Genomic DNA, 26,109 nt, shown 5'->3' with positions numbered 1-26,109 from the left:
ACTTGTGGTACTTACGTACAATGCAGTATCACTCAGCAATGAAATCTATGTCATCAGGCCCGTAGCAGCATAATGAGTGGATTCAGGTACAATGATTCTAACTGAAATAAGTCACACAGAAAAAGAAACATCATAAGATATCACTAATACACGGAATGTAAACTTGGCTACACAGGAACTGCATTCCAAAACAGAACAGGGTCTCAAATTTAGAAAACCAACTTATGCTTGCTTAAGGGGAAAGGTGAGTTGGGGTGCTGCATAAAACCAGAGATTGAAATGAGCACAGATAAAGTTCCTTAAGCCAAATATGTAATAGACAAGAGCTACTCCTTGCTCAACGAAATGGACTCAACACCCCATATTAAACGCCTAAGAATGTACCTGACTAGTAAGTATCTTAAAACCTATGGATTGCTATGTCTCCAAAAGAGAATCAAGCGTGTGTACAGGGGCATAAACGCAGCAGTGATAGGATTGGAGAGGTTCGGTGAGCAAATGAAGACCCTTTGAAGTCATATTGCATGGTACCCATTCCACGGGTCTCAACTCTCCAGGTTTAAGGTATTCTTCCTTCAGCTAAAACATGCATGTGGAACCCAGAGTATGATCAACCATGTGAACGGGAGACGTGTTCAAATATGTCTCAGTTTTCCTCCCCTGGTACTCGGGTGCAACATTCCAGACGCTTTACTAACACTCTCCCCACTTGGAGAGTCAGTCCCTTTAACCTCCTGTTTGGCCCAGTTTGCAATTTCTGCGGAAGATGAACAGGAATAGCGAGAACCAATGAGAGACTAGCTGGAGGTGTCTGAACGGGCAAATTTAACTCTCATTTCCCACCAGGAAGAGGAATTAACCAAAGGCTCAACATGCCGGGCCGGAACCAGATTAGGGCCTGAAGCCATCCTGCGGTGTTGCGGCCAGCTCACAAGAAAGCGAGTTGAAGAAAGGAGCTCAGGGGCACTGTAATTCACAAACCTGCAGAGTTATAAATGACAGCTATCGTCCAAAAATAGACTGAAGTAAGGCTGCCAAGAGGACTTGAAAGCGGGGCAGAATTGCAGGAAACCGATTTCAGGAGGTAGACTGGAATTGCATTGAAAGCATAGGAAAAGAGGCAGAACGTCCACAATGATGCACTTGGCCAAAAAGGGCGTATGCGTTTTTTCCTGAATATATTCAGGAAAAAACGCATACGCCCTTTTTGGCCAACCAAGCAAGCTTGCAAAGGAAATCTGCACTACAATGAAGTCTCACTTCCCCCCGGTCAAAAGGGCCATCTGAAAAAAGTGTAAAATCCAGAAAGGCAGGACAGGCCATGGAGAACTGGGAGCCTTGTTATGCTGATGGGCGGGATGTAAATTGCCAACAACCACTCGGGAGAAGTGTATGGTGTTTCCTGAAACATCTAAAAAACAAAGCAACAGAACCTAGGGCACTTCCACTTATGGTCCTATAGCTTAGGGAAATTAAAATCAAAAAGACACAGCCACCCCAAAGTTTGGAACAGCTCTGTTTACAAGAACCTCGTTTACCGTACAAGTTCAACATCGCAGAAAGTGAAAAATGGATAAAGAAGTTGTGGTATTTACTTACAAAGCAATATCACTCAGCAATGAAATCTGTGTCATCAGGCCCTTAGCAGCACAATGAGTGGATTCAGGTATGATGATTCTAACTGAAATAAGTCACACAGAAAAAGAAACATCATAAGATATCAGTAATACACGGAATGTAAACTTGGCTACACAGGAACTGAATTACAGAACAGAACAGGGTCTCAAATTTAGAAAACCAACTTATGCTTGCTTAAGGGGAAAGGTGAGTTGGGGTGCTGCATAAAACCAGAGATTGAAATGAGCACAGATAAAGTTCCTTAAGCCAAATATGTAATAGACAAGAGCTACTCCTTGCTCAACGAAATGGACTCAACACCGCATATTAAACGCCTAAGAATGTACCTGACTAGTAAGTATCGTAAAACCTATGGATTGCTATGTCTCCAAAAGAGAATCAAGCGTGTGTACAGGGGCATAAACGCAGCAGTGATAGGATTGGAGAGGTTCGGTGAGCAAATGAAGACCCTTTGAAGTCATATTGCATGGTACCCATTACACGGGTCTCAACTCTCCAGGTTTAAGGTATTCTTCCTTCAGCTAAAACATGCATGTGGAACCCAAGTATGATCAACCATGTGAACGGGAGACGTGTTCAAATATGTCTCAGTTTTCCTCCCCTGGTACTCGGGTGCAACATTCCAGACGCTTTACTAACACTCTCCCCACTTGGAGAGTCAGCGCCTTTAACCTCCTGTTTGGCTCAGTTTGCAATTTCTGCGGAAGATGAACAGGAATAGCGAGAACCAATGAGAGGCTAGCTGGAGGTGTCTGGACGGGCAAATTTAACTCTCATTTCCCACCAGGAAGAGGAAATAACCAAAGGCTCAGTGTGCCGTGCCGGAACCAGATTAGGGCCTGAAGCCATCCTGCGGTGTTGCGGCCAGCTCAAAAGAAAGCGAGTTGAAGAAAGGAGCTCAGGGGCACTGTAATTCACAAACCTGCAGAGTTATAAATGACAGCTATCGTCCAAAAATAGACTGAAGTAAGGCTGCCAAGAGGACTTGAAAGCGGGGCAGAATTGCAGGAAACCGATTTCAGGAGGTAGACTGGAATTGCATTGAAAGCATAGGAAAAGAGGCAGAACGTCCACAATGATGCACTTGGCCAAAAAGGGCGTATGCGTTTTTTCCTGAATATATTCAGGAAAAAACGCATACGCCCTTTTTGGCCAACCAAGCAAGCTTGCAAAGGAAATCTGCACTACAATGAAGTCTCACTTCCCCCCGGTCAAAAGGGCCATCTGAAAAAAGTGTAAAATCCAGAAAGGCAGGACAGGCCATGGAGAACTGGGAGCCTTGTTATGCTGATGGGCGGGATGTAAATTGCCAACAACCACTCGGGAGAAGTGTATGGTGTTTCCTGAAACATCTAAAAAACAAAGCAACAGAACCTAGGTCACTTCCACTTATGGTCCTATAGCTTAGGGAAATTAAAATCAAAAAGACACAGCCACCCCAAAGTTTGGAACGGCTCTGTTTACAAGAACCTCGTTTACAGTACAAGTTCAACATCGCAGAAAGTGAAAAATGGATAAAGAAGTTGTGGTATTTACTTACAAAGCAATATCACTCAGCAATGAAATCTGTGTCATCAGGCCCTTAGCAGCACAATGAGTGGATTCAGGTATGATGATTCTAACTGAAATAAGTCACACAGAAAAAGAAACATCATAAGATATCAGTAATACACGGAATGGAAACTTGGCTACACAGGAACTGAATTCCAAAACAGAACAGGTTCTCAAATTTAGAAAACCAACTTATGCTTGCTTAAGGGGAAAGGTGAGTTGGGTTGCTGCATAAAACCAGAGATTGAAATGAGCACAGATAAAGTTCCTTAAGCCAAATATGGAATAGACAAGAGCTACTCCTTGCTCAACGAAATGGACTCAACACCGCATATTAAACGCCTAAGAATGTACCTGACTAGTAAGTATCTTAAAACCTATGGATTGCTATGTCTCCGAAAGAGAATCAAGCATGTGTACAGGGGCATAAACGCAGCAGTGATAGGATTGGAGAGGTTCGGTGAGCAAATGAAGACCCTTTGAAGTCATATTGCATGGTACCCATTCCACGGGTTTCAACTACCCAGGTTTTAGGTATTCTTCCTTCAGCTAAAACATGCATGTGGAACCCAGAGTATGATCAACCATGTGATCGGGAGACGTGTTCAAATATGTCTCAGTTTTCCTCCCCTGGTACTCGGGTGCAACATTCCAGACGCTTTACTAACACTCTCCTCACTTGGAGAGTCAGCGCCTTTAACCTCCTGTTTGGCACAGTTTGCAATTTCTGCGGAAGATGAACAGGAATAGCGAGAACCAATGAGAGGCTAGCTGGAGGTGTCTGGACGGGCAAATTTAACTCTCATTTCCCACCAGGAGGAGGAAATAACCAAAGGTTCAGCGTGCCGTGCCAGAACCAGATTAGGGCCTGAAGCCATCCTGCGGTGTTGCGGCCAGGTCACAAGAAAGCGAGTTGAAGAAAGGAGCTCAGGGGCACTGTAATTCACAAACCTGCAGAGTTATAAATGACAGCTATCGTCCAAAAATAGACTGAAGTAAGGCTGCCAAGAGGACTTGAAAGCGGGGCAGAATTGCAGGAAACCGATTTCAGGAGGTAGACTGGAATTGCATTGAAAGCATAGGAAAAGAGGCAGAACGTCCACAATGATGCACTTGGCCAAAAAGGGCGTATGCGTTTTTTCCTGAATATATTCAGGAAAAAACGCATACGCCCTTTTTGGCCAACCAAGCAAGCTTGCAAAGGAAATCTGCACTACAATGAAGTCTCACTTCCCCCCGGTCAAAAGGGCCATCTGAAAAAAGTGTAAAATCCAGAAAGGCAGGACAGGCCATGGAGAACTGGGAGCCTTGTTATGCTGATGGGCGGGATGTAAATTGCCAACAACCACTGGGAGGAAGTGTATGGTGTTTCCTGAAACATCTAAAAAACAAAGCAACAGAACCTAGGGCACTTCCACTTATGGTCCTATAGCTTAGGGAAATTAAAATCAAAAAGACACAGCCACCCTAAAGTTTGGAACAGCTCTGTTTACAAGAACCTCGTTTACCGTACAAGTTCAACATCGCAGAAAGTGAAAAATGGATAAAGAAGTTGTGGTATTTACTTACAAAGCAATATCACTCAGCAATGAAATCTGTGTCATCAGGCCCTTAGCAGCACAATGAGTGGATTCAGGTATGATGATTCTAACTGAAATAAGTCACACAGAAAAAGAAACATCATAAGATATCAGTAATACACGGAATGTAAACTTGGCTACACAGGAACTGAATTACAGAACAGAACAGGGTCTCAAATTTAGAAAACCAACTTATGCTTGCTTAAGGGGAAAGGTGAGTTGGGGTGCTGCATAAAACCAGAGATTGAAATGAGCACAGATAAAGTTCTTTAAGCCAAATATGGAATAGACAAGAGCTACTCCTTGCTCAACGAAATGGACTCAACACCGCATATTAAACGCCTAAGAATGTACCTGACTAGTAAGTATCTTAAAACCTATAGATTGCTATGTCCCCGAAAGAGAATAAAGCATGTGTACAGGGGCATAAACGCAGCAGTGATAGGATTGGAGAGGTTCGGTGAGCAAATGAAGACCCTTTGAAGTCATATTGCATGGTACCCATTCCACGGGTTTCAACTACCCAGGTTTTAGGTAGTCTTCCTTCAGCTAAAACATGCATGTGGAACCCAGAGTATGATCAACCATGTGATCGGGAGACGTGTTCAAATATGTCTCAGTTTTCCTCCCCTGGTACTCGGGTGCAACATTCCAGACGCTTTACTAACACTCTCCCCACTTGGAGAGTCAGCGCCTTTAACCTCCTGTTTGGCACAGTTTGCAATTTCTGCGGAAGATGAACAGGAATAGCGAGAACCAATGAGAGGCTAGCTGGAGGTGTCTGGACGGGCAAATTTAACTCTCATTTCCCACCAGGAGGAGGAAATAACCAAAGGTTCAGCGTGCCGTGCCAGAACCAGATTAGGGCCTGAAGCCATCCTGCGGTGTTGCGGCCAGGTCACAAGAAAGCGAGTTGAAGAAAGGAGCTCAGGGGCACTGTAATTCACAAACCTGCAGAGTTATAAATGACAGCTATCGTCCAAAAATAGACTGAAGTAAGGCTGCCAAGAGGACTTGAAAGCGGGGCAGAATTGCAGGAAACCGATTTCAGGAGGTAGACTGGAATTGCATTGAAAGCATAGGAAAAGAGGCAGAACGTCCACAATGATGCACTTGGCCAAAAAGGGCGTATGCGTTTTTTCCTGAATATATTCAGGAAAAAACGCATACGCCCTTTTTGGCCAACCAAGCAAGCTTGCAAAGGAAATCTGCACTACAATGAAGTCTCACTTCCCCCCAGTCAAAAGGGCCATCTGAAAAAAGTGTAAAATCCAGAAAGGCAGGACAGGCCATGGAGAACTGGGAGCCTTGTTATGCTGATGGGCGGGATGTAAATTGCCAACAACCACTCGGGAGAAGTGTATGGTGTTTCCTGAAACATCTAAAAAACAAAGCAACAGAACCTAGGGCACTTCCACTTATGGTCCTATAGCTTAGGGAAATTAAAATCAAAAAGACACAGCCACCCCAAAGTTTGGAACAGCTCTGTTTACAAGAACCTCGTTTACCGTACAAGTTCAACATCGCAGAAAGTGAAAAATGGATAAAGAAGTTGTGGTATTTACTTACAAAGCAATATCACTCAGCAATGAAATCTGTGTCATCAGGCCCTTAGCAGCACAATGAGTGGATTCAGGTATGATGATTCTAACTGAAATAAGTCACACAGAAAAAGAAACATCATAAGATATCAGTAATACACGGAATGTAAACTTGGCTACACAGGAACTGAATTACAGAACAGAACAGGGTCTCAAATTTAGAAAACCAACTTATGCTTGCTTAAGGGGAAAGGTGAGTTGGGGTGCTGCATAAAACCAGAGATTGAAATGAGCACAGATAAAGTTCCTTAAGCCAAATATGGAATAGACAAGAGCTACTCCTTGCTCAACGAAATGGACTCAACACCGCATATTAAACGCCTAAGAATGTACCTGACTAGTAAGTATCTTAAAACCTATAGATTGCTATGTCCCTGAAAGAGAATAAAGCATGTGTACAGGGGCATAAACGCAGCAGTGATAGGATTGGAGAGGTTCGGTGAGCAAATGAAGACCCTTTGAAGTCATATTGCATGGTACCCATTCCACGGGTTTCAACTACCCAGGTTTTAGGTAGTCTTCCTTCAGCTAAAACATGCATGTGGAACCCAGAGTATGATCAACCATGTGATCGGGAGACGTGTTCAAATATGTCTCAGTTTTCCTCCCCTGGTACTCGGGTGCAACATTCCAGACGCTTTACTAACACTCTCCCCACTTGGAGAGTCAGCGCCTTTAACCTCCTGTTTGGCACAGTTTGCAATTTCTGCGGAAGATGAACAGGAATAGCGAGAACCAATGAGAGGCTAGCTGGAGGTGTCTGGACGGGCAAATTTAACTCTCATTTCCCACCAGGAGGAGGAAATAACCAAAGGTTCAGCGTGCCGTGCCAGAACCAGATTAGGGCCTGAAGCCATCCTGCGGTGTTGCGGCCAGGTCACAAGAAAGCGAGTTGAAGAAAGGAGCTCAGGGGCACTGTAATTCACAAACCTGCAGAGTTATAAATGACAGCTATCGTCCAAAAATAGACTGAAGTAAGGCTGCCAAGAGGACTTGAAAGCGGGGCAGAATTGCAGGAAACCGATTTCAGGAGGTAGACTGGAATTGCATTGAAAGCATAGGAAAAGAGGCAGAACGTCCACAATGATGCACTTGGCTAAAAAGGGCGTATGCGTTGTTTCCTGAATATATTCAGGAAAAAACGCATACGCCCTTTTTGGCCAACCAAGCAAGCTTGCAAAGGAAATCTGCACTACAATGAAGTCTCACTTCCCCCCGGTCAAAAGGGCCATCTGAAAAAAGTGTAAAATCCAGAAAGGCAGGACAGGCCGTGGAGAACTGTGAGCCTTGTTATGCCAATGGGCCGGATATAAATTGCCAACAGACACTCGGGAGAAGTGTCTGGTGTTTCCTGAAACATCTAAAAAACAAAGCAACAGAACCTAGGGCACTTCCACTTATGGTCCTATAGCTTAGGGAAATTAAAATCAAAAAGACACAGCCACCCCAAAGTTTGGGACGCCTCTGTTTACAAGAACCTCGTTTACAGTACAAGTTCAACATCGCAGAAAGTGAAAAATGGATAAAGAACTTGTGGTATTTACTTACAACGCAGTATCACTCAGCAATGAAATCTATGTCATCAGGCCCGTAGCAGCATAATGAGTGGATTCAGGTACGATGATTCTAACTGAAATAAGTCACACAGAAAAAGAAACATCATAAGATATCAGTAATACACGGAATGTAAACTTGGCTAAACAGGAACTGAATTACACAACAGAACAGGGTCTCAAATTTAGAAAACCAACTTATGCTTGCTTAAGGGTAAAGGTGAGTTTGGGTGCTGCATAAAACCACAGATTGAAATGAGCACAGATAAAGTTCCTTAAGTCAAATATGGAATAGACAAGAGCTACTCCTTGCTCAACGAAATGGACTCAACACCGCATATTAAACGCCTAAGAATGTACCTGACTAGTAAGTATCTTAAAACCTATAGATTGCTATGTCCCCGAAAGAGAATCAAGCATGTGTACAGGGGCATAAACGCAGCAGTGATAGGATTGGAGAGGTTCGGTGAGCAAATGAAGACCCTTTGAAGTCATATTGCATGGTACCCATTCCACGGGTTTCAACTACCCAGGTTTTAGGTATTCTTCCTTCAGCTAAAACATGCATGTGGAACCCAGAGTATGATCAACCATGTGAACGGGAGACGTGTTCAAATATGTCTCAGTTTTCCTCCCCTGGTACTCGGGTGCAACATTCCAGACGCTTTACTAACACTCTCCCCACTTGGAGAGTCAGCGCCTTTAACCTCCTGTTTGGCTCAGTTTGCAATTTCTGCGGAAGATGAACAGGAATAGCGAGAACCAATGAGAGGCTAGCTGGAGGTGTCTGGACGGGCAAATTTAACTCTCATTTCCCACCAGGATGAGGAAATAACCAAAGGCTCAGTGTGCCGTGCCAGAACCAGATTAGGGCCTGAAGCCATCCTGCGGTGTTGCGACCAGCTCAAAAGAAAGCAAGTTGAAGAAAGGAGCTCAGGGGCACTGTAATTCACAAACCTGCAGAGTTATAAGTGACAGGTATCGTCCAAAAATAGACTGAAGTAAGGCTGCCAAGAGGACTTGAAAGCGGGGCAGAATTGCAGGAAACCGATTTCAGGAGGTAGACTGGAATTGCATTGAAAGCATAGGAAAAGAGGCAGAACGTCCACAATGATGCACTTGGCCAAAAAGGGCGTATGCGTTTTTTCCTGAATATATTCAGGAAAAAACGCATACGCCCTTTTTGGCCAACCAAGCAAGCTTGCAAAGGAAATCTGCACTACAATGAAGTCTCACTTCCCCCCGGTCAAAAGGGCCATCTGAAAAAAGTGTAAAATCCAGAAAGGCAGGACAGGCCATGGAGAACTGGGAGCCTTGTTATGCTGATGGGCGGGATGTAAATTGCCAACAACCACTCGGGAGAAGTGTATGGTGTTTCCTGAAACATCTAAAAAACAAAGCAACAGAACCTAGGGCACTTCCACTTATGGTCCTATAGCTTAGGGAAATTAAAATCAAAAAGACACAGCCACCCCAAAGTTTGGAACGGCTCTGTTTACAAGAAACTCGTTTATAGTACAAGTTCAACATCGCAGAAAGTGAAAAATGGATAAAGAAGTTGTGGTATTTACTTACAAAGCAACATCACTCAGCAATGAAATCTGTGTCACAAGGCCCTTAGCAGCACAATGAGTGGATTCAGGTATGATGATTCTAACTGAAATAAGTCACACAGAAAAAGAAACATCATAAGATATCAGTAATACACGGAATGGAAACTTGGCTACACAGGAACTGAATTACAGAACAGAACAGGGTCTCAAATTTAGAAAACCAACTTATGCTTGCTTAAGGGGAAAGGTGAGTTGGGTTGCTGCATAAAATCAGAGATTGAAATGAGCACAGATAAAGTTCCTTAAGCCAAATATGGAATAGACAACAGCTACTCCTTACTCAACGAAATGGACTCAACACCGCATATTAAATGCCTAAGAATGTACCTGACTAGTAAGTATCTTAAAACCTATGGATTGCCATGTCTCTGAAAGAGAATCAAGCATGTGTACAGGGGCATAAACGCAGCAGTGATAGGATTGGAGAGGTTCGGTGAGCAAATGAAGACCCTTTGAAGTCATATTGCATGGTACCCATTACACGGGTCTCAACTCTCCAGGTTTAAGGTATTCTTCCTTCAGCTAAAACATGCATGTGGAACCCAGAGTATGATCAACCGTGTGAACGGGAGACGTGTTCAAATATGTCTCAGTTTTCCTCCCCTGGTACTCGGGTGCAACATTCCAGATGCTTTACTAACACTCTCCCTACTTGGAGAGTCAGCGCCTTTAACCTCCTGTTTGCCCCAGTTTGCAATTTCTGCGGAAGATGAACAGGAATAGCGAGAACCAATGAGAGACTAGCTGGAGGTGTCTGAACGGGCAAATTTAACTCTCATTTCCCACCAGGAAGAGGAATTAAGCAAAGGCTCAGCGTGCCATGCCGGAACCGCATTAGGGCCTGAAGACATCCTGCGGTGTTGCGGCCAGATCACAAGAAAGCGAGTTGAAGAAAGGAGCTCAGGGGCACTGTAATTCACAAACCTGCAGAGTTATGAATGACAGCTATCATCCAAAAATAGACTGAAGTAAGGCTGCCAAGAGGACTTGAAAGCGGGGCAGAATTGAAGGAAACCGATTTCAGGAGGTAGACAGGAATTGCATTTCAAGCATAGGAAAAGAGGCAGAACGTCCACAGTGATGCACTTGGCCAAAAAGGGCGTATGCGTTTTTTCCTGAATATATTCAGGAAAAAACGCATACGCCCTTTTTGGCCAACCAAGCAAGCTTGCAAAGGAAATCTGCACTACAATGAAGTCTCACTTCCCCCCGGTCAAAAGGGCCATCTGAAAAAATTGTAAAATCCAAAAAGGCAGGACAGGACATGGAGAACTGGGAGCCTTGTTATGCTGATGGGTGGGATGTAAATTGACAACAGCCACTCCGGAGAAGTGTATGGTGTTTCCTGAAACATCTAAAAAACAAAGCAACAGAGCCTAGTGCACTTCCACTTATGGTCCTATAGCTTAGGGAAATTAAAATCAAAAAGACACAGCCACCCCAAAGTTTGGGACGCCTCTGTTTACAAGAACCTCGTTTACCGTACAAGTTCAATATCACAGAAAGTGAAAAATGGATAAAGAAGTTGTGGTACTCATGTACAATGCAATATCACTCAGCAATGAAATCTATGTCACCAGGCCCGTAGCAGCATAATGAGTGGATTCGGGTATGGTGATTCTAACTGAAATAAGTCCCACAGAAAAAGAAACATCAAAAAATATCACTAATACATGGAATTTAAACTTGGCTACAGAGGAACTGAATTACAAAACAGAACAGGGTCTCAAATTTAGAAAACCAACTTATGCTTGCTTAAGGGGAAAGGTGAGTTGGGGTGCTGCATAAAACCAGAGATTGAAATGAGCACAGATAAAGTTCCTTAAGCCAAATATGGAATAGACAAGAGCTACTCCTTGCTCAACGAAATGGACTCCACACCCCATATTAAACGCCTAAGAATATACCTGACTAGTAAGTATCTTAAAACCTATGGATTGCTATGTCTCCAAAAGAGAATCAAGCGTGTGTACAAGGGTCATAAACGCAGCAGTGATAGGATTGGAGAGATTCGGTGAGCAAATGAAGAACCATTGAAGTCATATTGCATGGTACCCATTCCACGGGTTTCAACTACCCAGGTTTAAGGTATTCTTCCTTCAGCTGAAACATGCATGTGGAACCCAGAGTATGATCAACCATGTGATCGGGAGACGTGTTCAAATATGTCTCAGTTTTTGTACCCTGGTACTCGGGTGCAACATTCCAGACGCTTTACTAACACTCTCCCCACTTGGAGAGTCAGTCCCTTTAACCTCCTGTTTGGCCCAGTTTGCAATTTCTGCGGAAGATGAACAGGAATAGGGAGAACCAATGAGAGACTAGCTGGAGGTGTCTGGATGGGCAAATTTAACTCTCATTTCCCACCAGGAAGAGGAATTAACCAAAGGCTCAGCGTGCCGTGCCGGAACCAGATTAGGACCTGAAGCCATCCTGCGGTGTTGCGGCCAGCTCAAAAGAAAGCGAGTTGAAGAAAGGAGCTCAGGGGCACTGTAATTCACAAACCTGCAGAGTTATAAATGACAGCTATCGTCCAAAAATATACTGAAGTAAGGCTGCCAAGAGGACTTGAAAGCGGGGCAGAATTGCAGGAAACCGATTTCAGGAGGTAGACTGGAATTGCATTGAAAGCATAGGAAAAGAGGCAGAACGTCCACAATGATGCACTTGGCCAAAAAGGGCGTATGCGTTTTTTCCTGAATATATTCAGGAAAAAACGCATACGCGCTTTTTGGCCAACGAAGCAAGCTTGCAAAGGAAATCTGCACTACAATGAAGTCTCACTTCCCCCCGGTCAAAAGGGCCATCTGAAAAAAGTGTAAAATCCAGAAAGGCAGGACAGGCCATGGAGAACTGGGAGCCTTGTTATGCTGATGGGCGGGATGTAAATTGCCAACAGACACTCGGGAGAAGTGTATGGTGTTTCCTGAAACATCTAAAAAACAAAGCAACAGAACCTAGGCCACTTCCACTTATGGTCCTATAGCTTAGGGAAATTAAAATCAAAAAGACACAGCCACCCCAAAGTTTGGAACGGCTCTGTTTACAAGAAACTCGTTTATAGTACAAGTTCAACATCGCAGAAAGTGAAAAATGGATAAAGAAGTTGTGGTATTTACTTACAAAGCAACATCACTCAGCAATGAAATCTGTGTCACAAGGCCCTTAGCAGCACAATGAGTGGATTCAGGTATGATGATTCTAACTGAAATAAGTCACACAGAAAAAGAAACATCATAAGATATCAGTAATACACGGAATGGAAACTTGGCTACACAGGAACTGAATTACAGAACAGAACAGGGTCTCAAATTTAGAAAACCAACTTATGCTTGCTTAAGGGGAAAGGTGAGTTGGGGTGCTGCATAAAACCAGAGATCGAAATGAGCACAGATAAAGTTCCTTAAGCCAAATATGGAATAGACAAGAGCTACTCCTTGCTCAACGAAATGGACTCAACACCGCATATTAAACGCCTAAGAATGTACCTGACTAGTAAGTATCTTAAAACCTATGGATTGCTATGTCTCCGAAAGAGAATGAAGCATGTGTACAGGGGCATAAACACAGCAGTGAAAGGATTGGAGAGGTTCGGTGAGCAAAAGAAGACCCTTTGAAGTCATATTACATGGTACCCATTCCACGGGTTTTAACTACCCAGTTTTAAGGTATTCTTCCTTCAGCTAAAACTTGCATGTGGAACCTAGAGTATGATCAACCATGTGATCGGGAGACGTGTTCAAATATTTCTCAGTTTTCGTATCCTGGTACTCGGGTGCAACATTCCAGACGCTTTACTAACACTCTCCCGACTTGGAGAGTCAATCTCTTAAATCTCCTGTTTGGCGCAGTTTGCAATTTCTGCGGAAGATGAACAGGAATAGCGAGAACCAATGAGAGGCTAGCTGGAGGTGTCCTGACGGGCAAATTTAACACTCACATCCCACCAGGAAGAGGAATTAACCAAAGACTCAGCGTGCCGTGCCAGAACCAGATTAGGGCCTGTAGACATCCTGCGGTGTTGCGGCCAGCTCACAAGAAAGCGAGTTGAAGAAAGGAGCTCAGGGGCACTGTAATTCACAAACCTGCAGAGTTATAAATGACAGCTATCGTCCAAAAATAGACTGAAGTAAGGCTGCCAAGAGGACTTGAAAGCGGGGCAGAATTGCAGGAAACCGATTTCAGGAGGTAGACTGGAATTGCATTGAAAGCACAGGAAAAGAGGCAGAACGTCCACAATGATGCACTTGGCCAAAAAGGGCGTATGCGTTTTTTCCTGAATATATTCAGGAAAAAACGCATACGCACTTTTTGGCCAACCAAGCAAACTTGCAAAGGAAATCTGCACTACAATGAAGTCTCACTTCCCCCCGGTCAAAAGGGCCATCTGAAAAAAGTGTAAAATCCAGAAAGGCAGGACAGGCCATGGAGAACTGGGAGCCTTGTTATGCTGATGGGCGGGATGTAAATTGCCAACAGACACTCGGGAGAAGTGTATGGTGTTTCCTGAAACATCGAAAAAACAAAGCAACAGAGTCTAGGACACTTCCACTTATGGTCCTATAGCTTAGGGAAATTAAAATCAAAAAGACACAGCCACCCCAAAATTTGGGACGCCTCTGTTTACAAGAACCTCGTTTACAGTACAAGTTCAACATCGCAGAAAGTGAAAAATGGATAAAGAAGTTGTGGTATTTACTTACAAAGCAATATCACTCAGCAATGAAATCTATGTCATCAGGCCCTTAGCAGCATAATGAGTAGATTCAGGTACGATGATTCTAACTGAAATAAGTCACACAGAAAAAGAAACATCATAAGATATCACTAATACACGGAATGTAAACTTGGCTACACAGGAACTGAATTACAGAACAGAACAGGTTCTCAAATTTAGAAAACCAACTTATGCTTGCTTAAGGGGAAAGGTGAGTTGGGTTGCTGCATAAAACCAGAGATTGAAATGAGCACAGATAAAGTTCCTTAAGCCAAATATGGAATAGACAAGAGCTACTCCTTGCTCAATGAAATGGACTCAACACCGCATATTAAACGCCTAAGAATGTACCTGACTAGTAAGTATCTTAAAACCTATGGATTGCTATGTCTCCGAAAGAGAATCAAGCATGTGTACAGGGGCATAAACGCAGCAGTGATAGGATTGGAGAGGTTCGGTGAGCAAATGAAGACCCTTTGAAGTCATATTGCATTGTACCCATTCCATGGGTTTCAACTACCCAGGTTTTAGGTATTCTTCCTTCAGCTAAAACATGCATGTGGAACCCAGAGTATGATCAACCATGTGATCGGGAGACGTGTTCAAATATGTCTCAGTTTTCGTACCCTGGTACTCGGGTGCAACATTCCAGACGCTTTACTAACACTCTCCCGACTTGGAGAGTCAGTCCCTTTAACCTCCTGTTTGGCCCAGTTTGCAATTTCTGTGGAAGATGAACAGGAATAGCGAGAACCAATGAGAGACTAGCTGGAGGTGTCTGGATGGGCAAATTTAAGTCTCATTTCCCACCAGGAAGAGGAATTAACCAAAGGCTCAGCGTGCCGTGCCAGAACCAGATTAGGGCCTGAAGACATCCTGCGGTGTTGCGGCCAGGTCACAAGAAAGCGAGTTGAAGAAAGGAGCTCAGGGGCACTGTAATTCACAAACCTGCAGAGTTATAAATGACAGCTATCGTCCAAAAATAGACTGAAGTAAGGCTGCCAAGAGGACTTGAAAGCGGGGCAGAATTGCAGGAAACCGATTTCAGGAGGTAGACTGGAATTGCATTGAAAGCATAGGGAAAGAGGCAGAACGTCCACAATGATGCACTTGGCCAAAAAGGGCGTATGCGTTTTTTCCTGAATATATTCAGGAAAAAACGCATACGCCCTTTTTGGCCAACCAAGCAAACTTGCAAAGGAAATCTGCACTACAATGAAGTCTCACTTCCCACCGGTCAAAAGGGCCATCTGAAAAAAGTGTAAAATCCAGAAAGGCAGGACAGGCCATGGAGAACTAGGAGCCTTGTTATGCTGATGGGCGGGATGTAAATTGCCAACAGACACTCAGGAGAAGTGTATGGTGTTTCCTGAAACATCTAAAAAACAAAGCAACAGAGCCTAGGGCACTTCCACTTATGGTCCTATAGCTTAGGGAAATTAAAATCAAAAAGACACAGCCACCCCAAAGTTTGGGACGCCTCAGTTTACAAGAACCTCATTTACCGTACAAGTTCAATATCACAGAAAGTGAAAAATGGATAAAGAACTTGTGGTACTTACGTACAATGCAATATCACTCAGTAATGAAATCTATGTCATCAGGCCCATAACAGCATCATGAGTGGATTCAGGTACGATGATTCTAACTGAAATAAGTCACACAGAAAAAGAAACATCATAAGATATCACTAATACACGGAATGTAAACTTGGCTACACAGGAACTGAATTACAGAACGGAACAGGGTCTCAAATTTAGAAAACCAACTTATGCTTGCTTAAGGGGAAAGGTGAGTTGTGGTGCTGCATAAAACCAGAGATTGAAATGAGCACAGATAAAGTTCCTTAAGCCAAATATGGAATAGACAAGAGCTACTCCTTGCTCAACGAAATGGACTCAACACCGCATATTAAATGCCTAAGAATTTACCTGACTAGTAAGTATCTTAAAACCTATGGATTGCTATGTCTCCGAAAGAGAATCAAGCATGTGTACAGGGGCATAAACGCAGCAGTGATAGGATTGGAGATGTTCGGTGAGCAAATGAAGACCCTTTGAAGTCATATTGCATGGTACCCATTCCACGGGTTTCAACTACCCAGGTTTTAGGTATTCTTCCTTCAGCTAAAACATGCATGTGGAACCCAGAGTATGATCAACCATGTGATCGGGAGACGTGTTCAAATATGTCTCAGTTTTCGTACCCTGGTACTCGGGTGCAACATTCCAGACGCTTTACTAACACTCTCCTGACTTGGAGAGTCAGTCCCTTTAACCTCCTGTTTGGCCCAGTTTGCAATTTCTGTGGAAGATGAACAGGAATAGCGAGAACCAATGAGAGACTAGCTGGAGGTGTCTGGATGGGCAAATTTAACTCTCATTTCCCACCAGGAAGAGGAATTAACCAAAGGCTCAGCGTGCCGTGCCGGAACCAGATTAGGGCCTGAAGCCATCCTGCGGTGTTGCGGCCAGGTCACAAGAAAGCGAGTTGAAGAAAGGAGCTCAGGGGCACTGTAATTCACAAACCTGCAGAGTTATAAATGACAGCTATCGTCCAAAAATAGACTGAAGTAAGGCTGCCAAGAGGACTTGAAAGCGGGGCAGAATTGCAGGAAACCGATTTCAGGAGGTAGACTGGAATTGCATTGAAAGCATAGGAAAAGAGGCAGAACGTCCACAATGATGCACTTGGCCAAAAAGGGCGTATGCGTTTTTTCCTGAATATATTCAGGAAAAAACGCATACGCCCTTTTTGGCCAACCAAGCAAGCTTGCAAAGGAAATCTGCACTACAATGAAGTCTCACTTCCCCCCGGTCAAAAGGGCCATCTGAAAAAAGGGTAAAATCCAGAAAGGCAGGACAGGCCATGGAGAACTGGGAGCCTTGTTATGCTGATAGGCGGGATGTAAATTGCCAACAACCACTCGGGAGAAGTGTATGGTGTTTCCTGAAACATCGAAAAAACAAAGCAACAGAGTCTAGGACACTTCCACTTATGGTCCTATAGCTTAGGGAAATTAAAATCAAAAAGACACAGCCACCCCAAAGTTTGGAACGGCTCTGTTTACAAGAAACTCGTTTATAGTACAAGTTCAACATCGCAGAAAGTGAAAAATGGATAAAGAAGTTGTGGTATTTACTTACAAAGCAACATCACTCAGCAATGAAATCTGTGTCACAAGGCCCTTAGCAGCACAATGAGTGGATTCAGGTATGATGATTCTAACTGAAATAAGTCACACAGAAAAAGAAACATCATAAGATATCAGTAATACACGGAATGGAAACTTGGCTACACAGGAACTGAATTACAGAACAGAACAGGGTCTCAAATTTAGAAAACCAACTTATGCTTGCTTAAGGGGAAAGGTGAGTTGGGTTGCTGCATAAAATCAGAGATTGAAATGAGCACAGATAAAGTTCCTTAAGCCAAATATGGAATAGACAACAGCTACTCCTTACTCAACGAAATGGACTCAACACCGCATATTAAATGCCTAAGAATGTACCTGACTAGTAAGTATCTTAAAACCTATGGATTGCCATGTCTGTGAAAGAGAATCAAGCATGTGTACAGGGGCATAAACGCAGCAGTGATAGGATTGGAGAGGTTCGGTGAGCAAATGAAGACCCTTTGAAGTCATATTGCATGGTACCCATTACACGGGTCTCAACTCTCCAGGTTTAAGGTATTCTTCCTTCAGCTAAAACATGCATGTGGAACCCAGAGTATGATCAACCGTGTGAACGGGAGACGTGTTCAAATATGTCTCAGTTTTCCTCCCCTGGTACTCGGGTGCAACATTCCAGATGCTTTACTAACACTCTCCCTACTTGGAGAGTCAGCGCCTTTAACCTCCTGTTTGCCCCAGTTTGCAATTTCTGCGGAAGATGAACAGGAATAGCGAGAACCAATGAGAGACTACCTGGAGGTGTCTGAACGGGCAAATTTAACTCTCATTTCCCACCAGGAAGAGGAATTAAGCAAAGGCTCAGCGTGCCATGCCGGAACCACATTAGGGCCTGAAGACATCCTGCGGTGTTGCGGCCAGATCACAAGAAAGCGAGTTGAAGAAAGGAGCTCAGGGGCACTGTAATTCACAAACCTGCAGAGTTATAAATGACAGCTATCATCCAAAAATAGACTGAAGTAAGGCTGCCAACAGGACTTGAAAGCGGGGCAGAATTGCAGGAAACCGATTTCAGGAGGTAGACAGGAATTGCATTTCAAGCATAGGAAAAGAGGCAGAACGTCCACAGTGATGCACTTGGCCAAAAAGGGCGTATGCGTTTTTTCCTGAATATATTCAGGAAAAAACGCATACGCCCTTTTTGGCCAACCAAGCAAGCTTGCAAAGGAAATCTGCACTACAATGAAGTCTCACTTCCCCCCGGTCAAAAGGGCCATCTGAAAAAATTGTAAAATCCAAAAAGGCAGGACAGGACATGGAGAACTGGGAGCCTTGTTATGCTGATGGGTGGGATGTAAATTGACAACAGCCACTCCGGAGAAGTGTATGGTGTTTCCTGAAACATCTAAAAAACAAAGCAACAGAGCCTAGTGCACTTCCACTTATGGTCCTATAGCTTAGGGAAATTAAAATCAAAAAGACACAGCCACCCCAAAGTTTGGGACGCCTCTGTTTACAAGAACCTCGTTTACCGTACAAGTTCAATATCACAGAAAGTGAAAAATGGATAAAGAAGTTGTGGTACTCATGTACAATGCAATATCACTCAGCAATGAAATCTATGTCACCAGGCCCGTAGCAGCATAATGAGTGGATTCGGGTATGGTGATTCTAACTGAAATAAGTCCCACAGAAAAAGAAACATCAAAAAATATCACTAATACATGGAATTTAAACTTGGCTACAGAGGAACTGAATTACAAAACAGAACAGGGTCTCAAATTTAGAAAACCAACTTATGCTTGCTTAAGGGGAAAGGTGAGTTGGGGTGCTGCATAAAACCAGAGATTGAAATGAGCACAGATAAAGTTCCTTAAGCCAAATATGGAATAGACAAGAGCTACTCCTTGCTCAACGAAATGGACTCCACACCCCATATTAAACGCCTAAGAATATACCTGACTAGTAAGTATCTTAAAACCTATGGATTGCTATGTCTCCAAAAGAGAATCAAGCGTGTGTACAAGGGTCATAAACGCAGCAGTGATAGGATTGGAGAGATTCGGTGAGCAAATGAAGACCCATTGAAGTCATATTGCATGGTACCCATTCCACGGGTTTCAACTACCCAGGTTTAAGGTATTCTTCCTTCAGCTAAAACATGCATGTGGAACCCAGAGTATGATCAACCATGTGATCGGGAGACGTGTTCAAATATGTCTCAGTTTTTGTACCCTGGTACTCGGGTGCAACATTCCAGACGCTTTACTAACACTCTCCCCACTTGGAGAGTCAGCGCCTTTAAACTCCTGTTTGGCCCAGTTTGCAATTTCTGCGGAAGATGAACAGGAATAGCGAGAACCAATGAGAGGCTAGCTGGAGGTGTCTGGACGGGCAAATTTAACTCTCATTTCCCACCAGGAAGAGGAAATAACCAAAGGCTCAGCGTGCCGTACCGGAACCGGATTAGGGCCTGAAGCCATCCTGCGGTGTTGCGGCCAGCTCAAAAGAAAGAGAGTTGAAGAAAGGAGCTCAGGGGCACTGTAATTCACAAACCTGCAGAGTTATAAATGACAGCTATCGTCCAAAAATAGACTGAAGTAAGGCTGCCAAGAGGACTTGAAAGCGGGGCAGAATTGCAGGAAACCGATTTCAGGAGGTAGACTGGAATTGCATTGAAAGCATAGGAAAAGAGGCAGAACGTCCACAATGATGCACTTGGCCAAAAAGGGCGTATGCGTTTTTTCCTGAATATATTCAGGAAAAAACGCATACGCCCTTTTTGGCCAACCAAGCAAGCTTGCAAAGGAAATCTGCACTACAATGAAGTCTCACTTCCCCCCGGTCAAAAGGGCCATCTGAAAAAAGGGTAAAATCCAGAAAGGCAGGACAGGCCATGGAGAACTGGGAGCCTTGTTATGCTGATGGGCGGGATGTAAATTGCCAACAACCACTCGGGAGAAGTGTATGGTGTTTCCTGAAACATCGAAAAAACAAAGCAACAGAGCCTAGGACACTTCCACTTATGGTCCTATAGCTTAGGGAAATTAAAATCAAAAAGACACAGCCACCCCAAAGTTTGGAACGGCTCTGTTTACAAGAAACTCGTTTATAGTACAAGTTCAACATCGCAGAAAGTGAAAAATGGATAAAGAAGTTGTGGTATTTACTTACAAAGCAACATCACTCAGCAATGAAATCTGTGTCACAAGGCCCTTAGCAGCACAATGAGTGGATTCAGGTATGATGATTCTAACTGAAATAAGTCACACAGAAAAAGAAACATCATAAGATATCAGTAATACACGGAATGGAAACTTGGCTACACAGGAACTGAATTACAGAACAGAACAGGGTCTCAAATTTAGAAAACCAACTTATGCTTGCTTAAGGGGAAAGGTGAGTTGGGTTGCTGCATAAAATCAGAGATTGAAATGAGCACAGATAAAGTTCCTTAAGCCAAATATGGAATAGACAACAGCTACTCCTTACTCAACGAAATGGACTCAACACCGCATATTAAATGCCTAAGAATGTACCTGACTAGTAAGTATCTTAAAACCTATGGATTGCCATGTCTCTGAAAGAGAATCAAGCATGTGTACAGGGGCATAAACGCAGCAGTGATAGGATTGGAGAGGTTCGGTGAGCAAATGAATACCCTTTGAAGTCATATTGCATGGTACCCATTTCACGGGTCTCAACTCTCCAGGTTTAAGGTATTCTTCCTTCAGCTAAAACATGCATGTGGAACCCAGAGTATGATCAACCGTGTGAACGGGAGACGTGTTCAAATATGTCTCAGTTTTCCTCCCCTGGTACTCGGGTGCAACATTCCAGATGCTTTACTAACACTCTCCCTACTTGGAGAGTCAGCGCCTTTAACCTCCTGTTTGCCCCAGTTTGCAATTTCTGCGGAAGATGAACAGGAATAGCGAGAACCAATGAGAGACTACCTGGAGGTGTCTGAACGGGCAAATTTAACTCTCATTTCTCACCAGGAAGAGGAATTAAGCAAAGGCTCAGCGTGCCATGCCGGAACCACATTAGGGCCTGAAGACATCCTGCGGTGTTGCGGCCAGATCACAAGAAAGCGAGTTGAAGAAAGGAGCTCAGGGGCACTGTAATTCACAAACCTGCAGAGTTATAAATGACAGCTATCATCCAAAAATAGACTGAAGTAAGGCTGCCAAGAGGACTTGAAAGCGGGGCAGAATTGCAGGAAACCGATTTCAGGAGGTAGACAGGAATTGCATTGAAAGCATAGGAAAAGAGGCAGAACGTCCACAGTGATGCACTTGGCCAAAAAGGGCGTATGCGTTTTTTCCTGAATATATTCAGGAAAAAACGCATACGCCCTTTTTGGCCAACCAAGCAAGCTTGCAAAGGAAATCTGCACTACAATGAAGTCTCACTTCCCCCCGGTCAAAAGGGCCATCTGAAAAAATTGTAAAATCCAAAAAGGCAGGACAGGACATGGAGAACTGGGAGCCTTGTTATGCTGATGGGTGGGATGTAAATTGACAACAGCCACTCCGGAGAAGTGTATGGTGTTTCCTGAAACATCTAAAAAACAAAGCAACAGAGCCTAGTGCACTTCCACTTATGGTCCTATAGCTTAGGGAAATTAAAATCAAAAAGACACAGCCACCCCAAAGTTTGGGACGCCTCTGTTTACAAGAACCTCGTTTACCGTACAAGTTCAATATCACAGAAAGTGAAAAATGGATAAAGAAGTTGTGGTACTCATGTACAATGCAATATCACTCAGCAATGAAATCTATGTCACCAGGCCCGTAGCAGCATAATGAGTGGATTCGGGTATGGTGATTCTAACTGAAATAAGTCCCACAGAAAAAGAAACATCAAAAAATATCACTAATACATGGAATTTAAATTTGGCTACAGAGGAACTGAATTACAAAACAGAACAGGGTCTCAAATTTAGAAAACCAACTTATGCTTGCTCAAGGGGAAAGGTGAGTTGGGGTGCTGCATAAAACCAGAGATTGAAATGAGCACAGATAAAGTTCCTTAAGCCAAATATGGAATAGACAAGAGCTACTCCTTGCTCAACGAAATGGACTCCACACCCCATATTAAACGCCTAAGAATATACCTGACTAGTAAGTATCTTAAAACTTACTTATGGATTGCTATGTCTCCAAAAGAGAATCAAGCGTGTGTACAAGGGTCATAAACGCAGCAGTGATAGGATTGGAGAGATTCGGTGAGCAAATGAAGACCCATTGAAGTCATATTGCATGGTACCCATTCCACGGGTTTCAACTACCCAGGCTTAAGGTATTCTTCCTTCAGCTAAAACATGCATGTGGAACCCAGAGTATGATCAACCATGTGATCGGGAGACGTGTTCAAATATGTCTCAGTTTTTGTACCCTGGTAATCGGGTGCAACATTCCAGACGCTTTACTAACACTCTCCCCACTTGGAGAGTCAGTCCCTTTAACCTCCTGTTTGGCCCAGTTTGCAATTTCTGCGGAAGATGAACAGGAATAGGGAGAACCAATGAGAGACTAGCTGGAGGTGTCTGGATGGGCAAATTTAACTCTCATTTCCCACCAGGAAGAGGAATTAACCAAAGGCTCAGTGTGCCGTGCCGGAACCAGATTAGGACCTGAAGCCATCCTGCGGTGTTGCCGCCAGCTCAAAAGAAAGCGAGTTGAAGAAAGGAGCTCAGGGGCACTGTAATTCACAAACCTGCAGAGTTATAAATGACAGCTATCGTCCAAAAATATACTGAAGTAAGGCTGCCAAGAGGACTTGAAAGCGGGGCAGAATTGCAGGAAACCGATTTCAGGAGGTAGACTGGAATTGCATTGAAAGCATAGGAAAAGAGGCAGAATGTGCACAATGATGCACTTGGCCAAAAAGGGCGTATGCGTTTTTTCCTGAATATATTCAGGAAAAAACGCATACGCCCTTTTTGGCCAACCAAGCAAGCTTGCAAAGGAAATCTGCACTACAATGAAGTCTCACTTCCCCCCGGTCAAAAGGGCCATCTGAAAAAAGTGTAAAATCCAGAAAGGCAGGACAGGCCATGGAGAACTGGGAGCCTTGTTATGCTGATGGGCGGGATGTAAATTGCCAACAGACACTCGGGAGAAGTGTATCGTGTTTCCTGAAACATCTAAAAAACAAAGCAACAGAACCTAGGCCACTTCCACTTATGGTCCTATAGCTTAGGGAAATTAAAATCAAAAAGACACAGCCACCCTAAAGTTTGGGACGCCTCTGTTTACAAGAACCTCGTTTACAGTACAAGTTCAACATCGCAGAAAGTGAAAAATGGATAAAGAAGTTGTGGTATTTACTTACAAAGCAATATCACTCAGCAATGAAATCTATGTCATCAGGCCCTTAGCAGCACAATGAGTGGATTCAGGTATGATGATTCTAACTGAAATAAGTCACACAGAAAAAGAAACATCATAAGATATCAGTAATACACGGAATGTAAACTTGGCTACACAGGAACTGAATTACAGAACAGAACAGGGTCTCAAATTTAGAAAACCAACTTATGCTTGCTTAAGGGGAAAGGTGAGTTGGGGTGCTGCATAAAACCAGAGATCGAAATGAGCACAGATAAAGTTCCTTAAGCCAAATATGGAATAGACAAGAGCTACTCCTTGCTCAACGAAATGGACTCAACACCGCATATTAAACGCCTAAGAATGTACCTGACTAGTAAGTATCTTAAAACCTGTGGATTACTATGTCTCCGAAAGAGAATGAAGCATGTGTACAGGGGCATAAACACAGCAGTGAAAGGATTGGAGAGGTTCGGTGAGCAAAAGAAGACCCTTTGAAGTCATATTACATGGTACCCATTCCACGGGTTTTAACTACCCAGTTTTAAGGTATTCTTCCTTCAGCTAAAACTTGCATGTGGAACCTAGAGTATGATCAACCATGTGATCGGGAGACGTGTTCAAATATTTCTCAGTTTTCGTATCCTGGTACTCGGGTGCAACATTCCAGACGCTTTACTAACACTCTCCCGACTTGGAGAGTCAATCTCTTAAATCTCCTGTTTGGCGCACTTTGCAATTTCTGCGGAAGATGAACAGGAATAGCGAGAACCAATGAGAGGCTAGCTGGAGGTGTCCTGACGGGCAAATTTAACACTCACATCCCACAAGGAAGAGGAATTAACCAAAGGCTCAGCGTGCCGTGCCAGAACCAGATTAGGGCCTGTAGACATCCTGCGGTGTTGCGGCCAGCTCACAAGAAAGCGAGTTGAAGAAAGGAGCTCAGGGGCACTGTAATTCACAAACCTGCAGAGTTATAAATGACAGCTATCGTCCAAAAATAGACTGAAGTAAGGCTGCCAAGAGGACTTGAAAGTGGGGCAGAATTGCAGGAAACCGATTTCAGGAGGTAGACTGGAATTGCATTGAAAGCACAGGAAAAGAGGCAGAACGTCCACAATGATGCACTTGGCCAAAAAGGGCGTATGCGTTTTTTCCTGAATATATTCAGGAAAAAACGCATACGCCCTTTTTGGCCAACCAAGCAAACTTGCAAAGGAAATCTGCACTACAATGAAGTCTCACTTCCCCCCGGTCAAAAGGGCCATCTGAAAAAAGTGTAAAATCCAGAAAGGCAGGACGGGCCATGGAGAACTGGGAGCCTTGTTATGCTGATGGGCGGGATGTAAATTGCCAACAGACACTCGGGAGAAGTGTATGGTGTTTCCTGAAACATCGAAAAAACAAAGCAACAGAGTCTAGGACACTTCCACTTATGGTCCTATAGCTTAGGGAAATTAAAATCAAAAAGACACAGCCACCCCAAAATTTGGGACGCCTCTGTTTACAAGAACCTCGTTTACAGTACAAGTTCAACATCGCAGAAAGTGAAAAATGGATAAAGAAGTTGTGGTATTTACTTACAAAGCAATATCACTCAGCAATGAAATCTATGTCATCAGGCCCTTAGCAGCATAATGAGTAGATTCAGGTACGATGATTCTAACTGAAATAAGTCACACAGAAAAAGAAACATCATAAGATATCAGTAATACACGGAATATAAACTTCGCTACACAGGAACTGAATTACAGAACAGAACAGGGTCTCAAATTTAGAAAACCAACTTATACTTGCTTAAGGGGAAAGGTGAGTTGGGGTGCTGCATAAAACCAGAGATTGAAATGAGCACAGATAAAGTTCCTTAAGCCAAATATGGAATAGACAAGAGCTACTCCTTGCTCAACGAAATGGACTCAACACCGCATATTAAACGCCTAAGAATGTACCTGACTAGTAAGTATCTTAAAACCTATGGATTGCTATGTCTCCGAAAGAGAATCAAGCATGTGTACAGGGGCATAAACGCAGCAGTGATAGGATTGGAGAGGTGCGGTGAGCAAATGAAGACCCTTTGAAATCATATTGCATGGTACCCATTCCACGGGTTTCAACTACCCAGGTTTAAGGTATTCTTCCTTCAGCTAAAACATGCATGTGGAACCTAGATTATGATCAACCATGTGATCGGGAGACGTGTTCAAATATGTCTCAGTTTTCGTACCCTGGTACTCGGGTGCAACATTCCAGATGCTTTACTAACACTCTCCCGACTTGGAGAGTCAGTCCCTTTAACCTCCTGTTTGGCCCAGTTTGCAATTTCTGCGGAAGATGAACAGGAATAGCGAGAACCAATGAGAGACTAGCTGGAGGTGTCTGGACGGGCAA

General features: G+C 43.6%; 1 long non-coding RNA gene across 12 annotated transcripts in view; it reads right to left on the bottom strand.

Moving 5' to 3' along the window:
- The window catches only part of LOC307181154, a 2,002,597-nt gene that overhangs the window by 231,569 nt on the left and 1,744,919 nt on the right, over positions 1 to 26,109 (bottom strand). The window lies entirely within an intron of this gene.

Source organism: Stenella coeruleoalba (genome assembly GCF_951394435.1).
Source record: "Stenella coeruleoalba genome assembly, contig: scaffold_61, whole genome shotgun sequence".
Lineage (NCBI taxonomy): Eukaryota > Metazoa > Chordata > Mammalia > Artiodactyla > Delphinidae > Stenella > Stenella coeruleoalba.
The sequence above is the reverse complement of the archived record's forward strand: the minus strand, read 5'-3'. Positions and strand labels throughout refer to the sequence as shown.